Source organism: Eretmochelys imbricata, chromosome 1 (genome assembly GCF_965152235.1).
Source record: "Eretmochelys imbricata isolate rEreImb1 chromosome 1, rEreImb1.hap1, whole genome shotgun sequence".
Taxonomy (NCBI): domain Eukaryota; kingdom Metazoa; phylum Chordata; order Testudines; family Cheloniidae; genus Eretmochelys; species Eretmochelys imbricata.
The window spans coordinates 217,228,639-217,240,021 of record NC_135572.1 but is presented as its reverse complement, the minus strand read 5'-3'; positions in this window follow the sequence as shown (position 1 = coordinate 217,240,021).

The following is an 11,383-nucleotide window of genomic DNA, read 5'->3' as shown; positions in this document are numbered from 1 at the left end:
TTTAGTTGGGGATTGGTCCTGCTCTGGGCAGGGGGTTGGACTAGATGACCTCCAGTGGTCCCTTCCAACTCTGATATTCTATGATTCTATGATCTGCTCAATGTGGATTGACAATCGAAAAAGCTAACAGAACATTGGGAATCTTTAGGAAAGGGATAGATAAGACAGTAAATATCATATTGTCACTATATAAATCCATGGTACACCCACATACTGAATACTGTGTGCAGATTTGGTTACCCTATCTCAAAAAAGATATATTGGATTTGGAAAAGGTACACAGAGAAGGGTAACAGAAATGATTGGGGTATGTAATAACTTCTGTTTGAGGAGAGATTGAAAAGACTGGGACTTTTCAGCTTGGAAAAGAGATGACTAAGGGAGAATATGATAGAGGGCTATAAAATCATGAGTGGTGTGGAAAAATTGAATAAGGAAATATTTACTCCTTCACATAACACAAACACCTGGGGTCACCCAGTGAAATGAACAGGCAGCAGATTTTAAACAAACAAAAGAAAGTATTACTTGACAGGCAATCAGTGGAACTCTTTGCCAGGGGATATTGTGAAGGCCAAAACTATAACAGGGTTCAAAAAAGAACTAGATAAGTTCATGGAGTATAGGTCCATCAATGGCTATTAGCCAGGGTGGGCAGGGATCCAACACCCTGCATGTCCCTAGCCTTTGTTTGCCAGAAGCTGGGAGTGGAGGACTGGATGAATCACTTGATGATTGCCTGTTCTGTTCATTCCCTCTGAAACACCTGGTATTGGCCACTATCAGAAGACAGGATACTGGGTTAGATGAACCATTGGTCTTACTCAGTATGGCCATTCTGTTCTTATATAGCCTCCCCTCCCCCCGCTGTAACCCACTAGACCCCACTCCCCTCCCAGAGCTGAGATAGAACCCAGGAGTCCTGACAGAGTCTCTCTTAGTAACAAAGTAAGAATATACATTAAAATTTTAAACCTAACCAGTGTCCCTTAAGTGACTTGCCACAAGATGTCAGAACATGTTAGTATTAGAGCTGAGTGGATCTAATATTTATTTTCCTTTCTTTTATATAGGAATTAGATACAGTGCTCCTGTCAGCTAATTGCTAAGTTATCTGACAAAAAAGCTAGAGTTTTTAAGTGCCTAATAGCACTTGGAATCACAGTTAAAGTTGCGCCCACTCAAAAAAAAATCTGAAATGGCACCCGTGCCAGCAGTTCCACTGAGAACAATGGAAACTGCTTGGTTCTGAGTTTTTTTGAAAGTTTGGCCCTTAATTCATCAGAAGCTTCTCTGTGAGATTCAGTGGGGTCACATGTGGTACTCACCTGAATTATAATTATGACAGCTTGCCAGGTGGAGTTCTGCTGCCTGCCAGGATAGAAGAGTCAGACAATGAAAGGTACAGAGATTTTCATGTCCTCTTACTATGGCGAAATTAGGGAATACAATCACAAAAGGAGTGGGGTGTCTGGTAGCATTTTTTCAGTCCTGAACTCCTGGGATTTTACTACCGCAACTCTGAGGATTTTGGAGAACAGTGTGTGAGAAATGGGAACATGTATCCTTTTTAAAGCTCCACTTTCTTCCTTGAGCAGCAGAGCCAAGATCATGTCCAGGTACTAGAGACTGGGGATCTGCAGGGTCCCTCCCAGCACCACAAGTTAGTTTCTCTCTTGTCAGCACAGAACTCTCTCTCTTTCCATTTTCACATCTGCACAGTCTCTCGGGGTGCCCACCCAGGTAGCAAGCATTGTAAGATATCTTCAGTACCTCCTCACCTAACACCAGAGAGCAGGACAGTGGTGAGCCATCACCAAGAGGTACCAGAACAGCTCAGAACTTCCTGGTTGTTCTACCAGCAAGACTCTGAAGAGGTCAGATTTCTCCAGGGTTCTGTCTTGGTATCAGGTAACAGACCTGTACTGAGTTAGCTGGGGGAAGGAACAATACCATTCAGATCTCCCCACCTGGGGTTTCTCCAGGGTTGAATCCAAGCAGGCACACGAAAGAAAGAAATGAGCATTGATCAGCCCTTTACAGTAGCATGACAAGTGCCAGGCTTTGAGGACCAACATTAAGAAAGAGGACTGACTTCCATTTTCAGATGTTGAATTATCATTTATGCTCAGGCAGGGTATAATGCAATGGATTCAGCCGTGACTTTGCAGAAGATATTATCACATCTGGACTAGGCAGACCACTGGCATGATAGAACTTAATATATCAGGGTAGTTGAATTCTAGACCCATGGTGTTTTCAATCCTGAAAAGTTGGAGTGGTCTATATGGCACATCCTATGTTCCTCATAATCCGATATAGCAAGATAGATTTTCTCTTTCTAGTAAAAGAATTTTGGTGTCTGTTTTTACAAGGAGAGAATCAACTAGCTTGTTGTGGAGACTGTGTGGTTTTATTTCTTTCATGCATCTCACCACCTGTGTAGATTTTCCGCTTTGCTGGGTAGTGTGGGGTTGCAGCGGAAACCAGAGAACCCACATTCAAATACACTAGTTTCCTACCGGTATGGGATGCAGCAATTTTTCAGTGGTCAGGATGTGAAGCAACAGCACCATCTTGTGATTGTAAACTGGTACATAAACTGTGTGCAGTGTAGGTGTAGCCATATCAGTCCCAGAATATTAGAGACATAAGGTGGGTGAGGTAATATCTTTTATTGGACCAACTTCTGTTGGTGAGAGAGACAAGCTTTGTCTCTCTGGTACATAAACTGGCATTTTAAACTGACCAAAGTTACTGGGTTGACACCTCTTGAAACTGAAGTATTCTGTGCTGAAGAGATGAAGCCAAATGCAAAAATGTTGCAGATGAAAATGGGCAGTTTGACTTTATGGGCTGAGTTAACACCTAGTGAACTCCACTGAAGTGACAGTTATACTAGGAGTGCGTTTGAACCTATGTGCAAATATCAAAAGATGGTTACTATTACAGTATTAGGGGAAAGTTCCCTTCTACAGAACTGATACAGCTGCAAAGGCTGCATGCAGTGCCGCTTTCTCCAGTGCTTACCACCAATATTCCAAAATTCTGACTTGGAGGGACCACCCATAGGAAGGAGAAGGAGTCCAGCTTCACTGTCCATTTCATTCCTTAGCCTCTCTGCTAAGACTAGCAAGCAGGTCAATTTGTGTCAGTTGTGATGGCGATTCATTTATTTATTTTACATGGACTCCTGGACAGATACTTGGAACCAAACTAAGACTCACTCACTCATTTCATATAGATAAATAGTTGGCAGATAGTATAGAACTTTTCACCTATATAGTTGGGCATTGGTTCTAACCCAGCTTCAGGTCACAGGCACAGAATGTGTCTGAACTTAAACAGTATGGAGATGAAGTCCCACTTTTAGGATACCTGTTCTATTCAGCAAAAATACCTTTCAACTCTTGATTATCAGTTCTAATCTGAACAGTCCAAGAATCATAGAATCATGGAAGATTAGGGTTGGAAGAGACCTCAGGAGGTCATCTAGTCCAACCCCCTGCTCAAAGCAGGACCAACCCCAACTAAATCATCCCAGCCAGGGCTTTGTCAAGCTGGACCTTAAAAACCCCTGAGGATGGAGCTTCCACCACCTCCCTTGGTAACCCATTCCAGTGCTTAACCATCCTCCTAGTGAAATAGTGTTTCCTTATATCCTACCTAGACTTCCACCACAGCAACTTGAGACCATTGCTTCTTGTTCTGTCATCTGCCACCACTGAGAACAGCTCCATCCTCTTTGGATCCCCCCTTCAGGGAGTTTAAGGCTGCTATCAATTCACCCCTCACTCTTCTCTTCTGCAGACTAAATAAGCCCAGTTCCCCCAGCCTCTCCTTGTAAGTCATGTGCCCCAGCCCAATAATATTTTTTGTTGACCTCTGCTGGACTGTCTCCAATTTGTTCACATCCTTTCTCTAGTGCGGGGCCCAAAACTGGGTGCAGTACTCCAGATGTGGCCTCACCAGTGCCGAATAGAGGGGGATAATCACTTCCCTCAATCTACTGGCAATGCTCCTACTAATGCAGTCCAATATGATATTAGCCTTCTTGGCAACAAGGAAGGACTGTTAACTTATATCCAGCTTCTCATCTACTGTAATCCCCAGGTCCTTTTCCACAGAACTGCCATTTAGCCAGTCAGTCCCCAGCCTGTAGCAGTGCATGGGATTCTTCTTTCCTAAGTGCAGGACTCTGCATTTGTCCTTGTTGAACCTCATCAGATTTCTTTTGGCCCAATCCTCCAATTTGTCAAGGTCACTCTGGACTCTATCCCTACCCTCCAGCATATCTACCTCGCACCCCAGCTTAGCGTCAACCACAAACTTGCTGAGGGTGCAATCCATCACAGATCATTAATGAAGATGTTAAACAGAACTGTCCCCAGGACCGACCCCTGGGGCACTCTGCTTGATCCCGGCTGCCAACTAGACATTGAGCCGTTGATCACTACCTGTTGAGCCCAACCATCTAGCCAACTTTCTATCCACCTTATAGTCCATTCATCCAATCCATACTTCTTTAACTTGCTGGCAAGAACACTGTGGGAGACAGTATCAAAAGCTTCATAGTCAAAGTATATCATAGAATCATTGAATATCAGGGTTGGAAGGGACCTCAGGAGGTCATCTAATCCAACCCCCTGCTCAAAGCAGGACCAATCCCCAACTAAATCATCCCAGCCAGGGCCTTGTCAAGCCTAACCTTAAAAATATCTAAGCAAGGAGATTCCACCACCTCCCTAGGTGACGCATTCCAGTGTTTCACCACCCTCCTAGTGAAAATGTCCATGGAAACCCCAGTCATCCTGCCACTCTTCCCGGACTTGATAACTCAGGATCCTAGCCATCTCCAGCACCCGAACCTCAAATCGTTGCACCTCATGACGTGGAAGGTCCATGGCTGAATCTGATCGAGCGCGCCTGTTCAGACCCAGTCAGGCAAGTCCTCCTTGGTAGTAGGAAACCTTCCACTAGCGCTACATACCTGACAAGAAGGAAGAGATTCTCAGTTTGGTCTTCACAATACCTTCTGTCTCCAACTCTACCATACATACCTATCATATTGGACTACTTTCTCCACCTCAGACAGCAAGGGCTTAACTTGTTGTTAATAAAGTTGTTAATAAACTTGTTATTAATAAAGTTCCCCCTGGCCACTATCTCTGTCTTCCATCCAGGCTGCAGGGTCGGTCAGTCTTTGCCAACCCGACGGTGAGTCTTTTCCTAAAGGCTCTTGACAGACTTTACCCTCACGTATGACAGCCGGTCCCAACCTGGGACCTTAACCTGGTCCTTTCCAGCCTGATGGGGACATCCTTTGAACCACTGGCAACATGTTCCTTGCTGTATCTCTCATACAAGGTGGTGTTCCTGGTAGTGATAACATCGGCCAGGAGAGTGTCAGAGCTCAAGGCACTAACCTCTAAGCCTCAGTACATGGTGTTCTATAAGGACCAGGTTCATCTCAGACCTCATCCGGCATTCCTCCTAAAGGTCGTCTCCCAGTTCCACATTAACCAGGACATCTTTCTTCCGGTTTTCTATCCTAAGACACACTCAAGCAACAGGGAGCAAAAACTTCACTCGGACATTCACTGGGCATTAGTTTCTACATCAAATGAACGAAACTGTTCCGGAAATCCATTCAGCTGTTTGTCACAGTAGCAGACAGAATTAAGAGGCTTCCAGACTCCTCCCAAAGGATCTCGTCTTGGATCTCGTCCTGCATCCAAGTATGCTATGACCTGGCAAAGGTACCTGCCCCTCCACTTACAGCACGCTCCACGAGCGGTGTTCCTGGCCCATTTTCTTATGCAGGAAATATGCAGAGCTGCGACATGGTCATCAATGCATACCTTTACCTCACATTACACTATTACCCAGCAGGCCAGAGATGACGCAGCCTTTGGTAGAGCGGTGCTACAGTCAGCGAATATTTGAGCTCTGACCCTGCCTCCAAATCCTGGGCTTTGTAACCACCTAATTTGAATTTACATGAACAAGCACTTGAAGAAGAAAAAACAGTTACTTACCTTCTCATAACTGTTGTTCTTCAAGATGTGTTGTTCATGTCCATTCCAATGCCCACCCTCCTACCCCTCTCTTGGAGCAGCCAGCAAGAAGGAACTGATGTGGTGGCAGGTTGGCAGGGCATTATATCCAGCCCCATAAATGTGCGACTCCAGGGGGCTCCTGAGCCGACTCAACTGATAATTCTGGGAAAAAACCTTCCAGCTGCCGTGCACACGAGCACATGCACACCTAATTGGAATAGACATGAACAACACATCTCAAAAAACAACAGTTACAAGAAGGTTAGTAACCATTTTTTTCTGTTTTGAACCCTTCATAACATACTCTGGAAAAGAGTTTCACAGGTTGAGTACTATGTCCAGTTTTGGGCCCCACACTACAAGAAGGATGTGGAGAAATTGGAAAGAGTCCACCAGAGGGCAACAAAAATGATTAGGGGACTGGAACACATAACTTATGAGGAGAGGCTGAGGGAACTGGGATTGGTTATTCTGCGGAAGAGAAGAATGAGGGGGGATTTGATAGCTGCTTTCAACTACCTGAAAGGGGGTTCCAAAGAGGGTGGATCTAAACTGTTCTCAGTGGTAGCAGATGACAGAACAAGGAGTAATGGTCTCAAGTTGCAGTGGGGGAGGTTTAGTTTGGATATTAGGAAAAACTTTTTCAGTAGGAGGATGGTGAAGCACTGGAATGCATTACTTAGGGAGGTGGTGGAATCTCCTTCCTTTGAAGTTTTTAAGGTCAGGCTTGAGAAAGCCCTGCTTGGGATGATTTAGTTGGGGATTGTTCCTGCTTTGAGCAGGACGAGATGACCTCCTGAGGTCCCTTCCAACCCTGATATTCTATGATTCTATGACTGTGGGTTGTATGAAGAAATACTTCATTTTCTTTGTTTTGAACCTGCTGCCTATTAATTTTATTGGGCCTGTCAATACCAGAAGGTGATCGTCTTCTTGGGTCTCATGTCGTTGATTGCAATGTGGTTCCACCTGACTGAATGTGTCTCCAAGGTAAATCAAGAGACATTGGAAGTGTATTTACATAAAAGGTAAACAAAACCATCAAGCTAACAAGAGGAGGAACCAGCATGAAGTCTTTACCAGACCATATGATGTCTCTTCCAAGCAGGACAAACTATAATTTATGTGAGAATATATTGCAAAACTCTACTGGTCTATAAAAACAGGGGGTCTGAACCTCAAATCAGAAGTGACTGAATCAACTGATTGTATACAATATTATTGTGTATTCAGGAAGGTCTTTTAGGAAAGCCAGTGACACACTGGTGTTTAATATCATTGTGAAATTTATGCATTAACACCTGTGACAGGGTCAGGCCAGATGGCTACAAGAGAGTGGTCGAAGGTAAATACATTAGTTCCAGGTTAAGCAGGTCCCTTTTCCCTGGGTAAGATAACAGGGACTATTCCAGAACACTCAGGAACTTTCTAGAACTAATTAAGGCAGGCAGGCTAATTAGGACACCTGTAGCCAATTGGGAAGCTGCTAGAATTAATTAAGGCTAATCAGGATACCTGGTTTAAAAAGGCTGTCACTCCAGTTAGTGAGCTGTGCGCGTAAGGAGCTGGGAGTGAAAGGATGTGCTGCTGGAGGACTGAGGAGTACAAGCGTTAACAGACATCAGGAGGAAGGTCTTGTGGTGAGGACAAAGAAGGTGTTGGGAGGAGGCCAAGGGGAAGTAGCCCAGGGAATTGTAGCTGTCGTGCAGCTGTTCCAGAAGGCACTCTAGACAGCTGCAGTCCACAGGGCCCTGGGCTGGAACCCGGGGTAGAGGGCGGGCCCGGGTCCCTCCCAAACCTCCTAACTCCTGACCCAACACAGGAGCTTCCACCAGAGCTGAAGGTCTCTGAGCTGGTTCCCGACCCACAGGGTCGATCAGCAGAAACTGTGGGAATTGTTCTTACTCTTTTTTCCCCATGCTGGCCAGTGATGAGATTATCTGAGTGAATGGCAAATTTGAGCCATAAAAGTGGCCAAACTGAGGGCTGCCGTGAATCTCTGAGGCGAGCAAAATCCACCAATAAGCGCAGGACCCACCAAGGTAGAGGAGGAACTTTGTCACACACCACACAAGGAATTAGGGACACTCACTGATATTATGCTTTAAAGTCTGTGACCAAACACAGGCAGAAACAGGTTTTCCCCCAGACAAGTGAGAAGGCTGTCTACTGGTCTCTAACGTAAATTAAGCGACGTAGAACCAAAATAATGGAAGCCCCATTTACATACAAATCAGCAGGGGGATGGGAAGTCCACAGGAAGGGAAGAACATCAGGAAGCCTTCCTGGCTCTTGAAACAGGGACAATGAACTTTGGAGTGATATAAGGGAGGCCAAAATATTTGAGTTGTCCATCACTTAGGGAATTCAAGGGGCCAGACCTCTTAAAATCAGAAAACATTGGGTCCTTCAACCAAAGGGGTTGAAGTCTTTTGGAACTGAATATAGATGAGAAACTTAGGCAAAGATTATTACTTGCTGAAGTTAAATCTAGTCCTCCGAGATGTCACATCCACTACAAACTCTTAGCTATGTCAGATTCCAGAAACTGTCCTGCTATTTTTTTCCCTTCATTGAAGCTGAGCCAGCAGCAGGATGGTTACTGCCACAGCCATTGGTACCAGTGTGTCTCAAGAAATCATTAACTCTGCCCTCCCTTACTGTTCATCTCAGATACTTTCTGATCCTTAGCATTCTGCTGTGGAGGTTCAACTGTGTATAGCTGAATAGTGCTAACTCTGGATTGTGTATAAGCATCTGAGGGGAGTTAGCAGCTTGCCCTAAAGAATGTGAAATTAAAAAGAACTGGTTACCTACCTCTCGTAACTGTTGTGCTTTGAGATGTGTTGCTCATGTGTATTCCAATAGGTGTGCCCGCACTGCATGCACGATCATCGGAAGGTTTTTCCCCTAGCAGTACCCATCGGGTCGGTTGTGGAAACCCCTGGAGTGGCGGTGTATATAGGTCCCTGCCGACCCGCCGCCTGCTCAGTTTCTTCTTGCTGGAATACTCCGACAGAGGGGAGGCGGGTGGGATTTGGAATGGATATAAGCAACACATCTCGAAGAACAGTTACGAGAGGTAGGTAACCATTTTTTCTTCTTCGAGGGATTGCTCATGTGCATTCCAATAGGTGACTTCCAAGCAGTTTCCCTGGGGGAGGGGTCAGAGTTCACCTGGTTGCTGAATGCAGGACTGCCCTGCCAAAGGCTGCATCGTCCATTGTCTGCTGAGTAATGGCATAGTGTGACGTGAAGGTATGGATAGAGGACCATGTTGCTGCTTTGCTTATTCCCTGGATAGGGACTTGCCCCAGGAATGCTGCGGATGATGCCTGCGCACTCATGGAGTGCACCATAAGCGGAGGGGCTGGAATTTTAGCCAGGTCGTAGCACGTCCTGATACAGGACATGATCCACGATGAAATGTGCTGGGATGAGATCAGGAGCCTCTTCATCCTTTCTGCTGTTGCAATAAAGAGCTTTGGTGACTTACAAAGTGGCTTTGTGTGCTCACTGTAGAATGCTAGGGCATGCCTGGTGTCCAGTGAATGGAACATGTGCTCTCTGTTACTGACATGGGGCATAGGGAACAACGCAGGTAAAAACATGTCTTGGTTCACATGAAACTGGGAGACTACCTTTGGCAGAAATGCACGGTGAGGGCATAGCTGCACCTTGTCTTTATAAAAGACCATATAGGGGGGCTTGCAAGTCAGTGCTCTGAGCTCGAATACCATTCTGGCCGAGGTTATGGCCACCAGAAAGAATCATAGAATAGAATCATAGAATATCAGGGTTGAAAGGGACCTCAGGAGATCATCTAGTCCAACCCCCTGCTCAAAGCAGGACCGATCCCCGACTAAATCATCCCAGCCAGGGCTTTGTCAAGCCTGACCTTAAAAACTTCTAGGGAAGGAGATTCCACCACCTCCCTAGGTAACGCATTCCAGTGTTTCACCACCCTCCTAGTGAAAAAGTTTTTCCTAATATCCAACCTAAATCTCCCCCACTGCAACTTGAGACCATTACTCCTTGTTCTGTCATCTGCTACCACTGAGAACAGTCTAGATCCATCCTCTTTGGAACCTCCTTTCAGGTAGTTGGAAGCAGCTATCAAATCCCGCCTCATTCTTCTCTTCCGTAGACTAAACATCCCCAGTTCCCTCAGCCTCTCCTCAAAACTCATGTGTTCCAGTCCCCTAATCATTTTTGTTGCCCTCCGATGGACTCTTTCCAATTTTTCCACATCCTTCTTGTAGTGTGGGGCCCAAAACTGGACACAGTACTCCAGATGAGGCCTCACCAATGTCGAATAGAGGGGAATGATCACGTCCCTCGATCTGCTGGCAATGCCCCCACTTATGCATCCCCAAATGCCATTGGTCTTCTTGGCAACAAGGGCACATTGTTGACTCATATCCAACTTCTCGTCCACTGTAACCCCTAGGTCCTTTTCTGCAGAACTGCTGCCTAGCCATTCGGTCCCTAGTCTGTAGCGGTGCATTGGATTCTTCCGTCCTAAGTGCAGGACTCTGCACTTGTCCTTGTTGAACCTCATCAGATTTCTTTTGGCCCAATCCTCCAATTTGTCTAGGTCCCTCTGTATCCTATCCCTACCCTTCAGCATATGTACCACTCCTTCCAGTTTAGTGTCATCTGCAAACTTGCTGAGAGTGCAATCCACACCATCCTCCAGATCATTTATGAAGATATTGAACAAAACCAGCCCCAGGACCGACCCTTGGGGCACTCCACTTGATACCGGCTGCCAACTAGACATGGAGCCACTTTCCAGGAAAGGTAGGACAGAGGCAGGTCACCATGGGCTCAAAAGGGGGCCCCATAAGCTTGGACAGAGCCAGGTTGAGGCACCACTGAGGAATGGGCCATAGTACCTGGGGATAAAGTCTGTCCAAGCCTATCAGGGTTCCCTCCCCACTCTGAACTCCAGGGTACAGAAGTGGGGACCCACATGAAAGACCCCTTAAGCTTATTTTTACCAGCTTAAGTTAAAAACTTTCCCAAGGCACAAATTTCATCTTGTCCTTGAACAGTATGCTGCCACCACCAAGTGATTTAGACAAAGAACAGGGAAAGGACCACTTGGAGTTCCTATTTCCAAAATATCCCCCAAGCCCTTACACCCTCTTTTCTGGGGAGGCTTGAGAATAAACAAGATGAGCACAAACCAGCCTTGGATTTTTAAGACCCCAAAAAAACCAATCAGATTCTTAAAAAACAGAACTTTATAAGAAGAACAAAAAAAGATAAGAGAACAACTCTGTAAAATCAGAATGGAAGATAATCTTACAGGCAGTCAG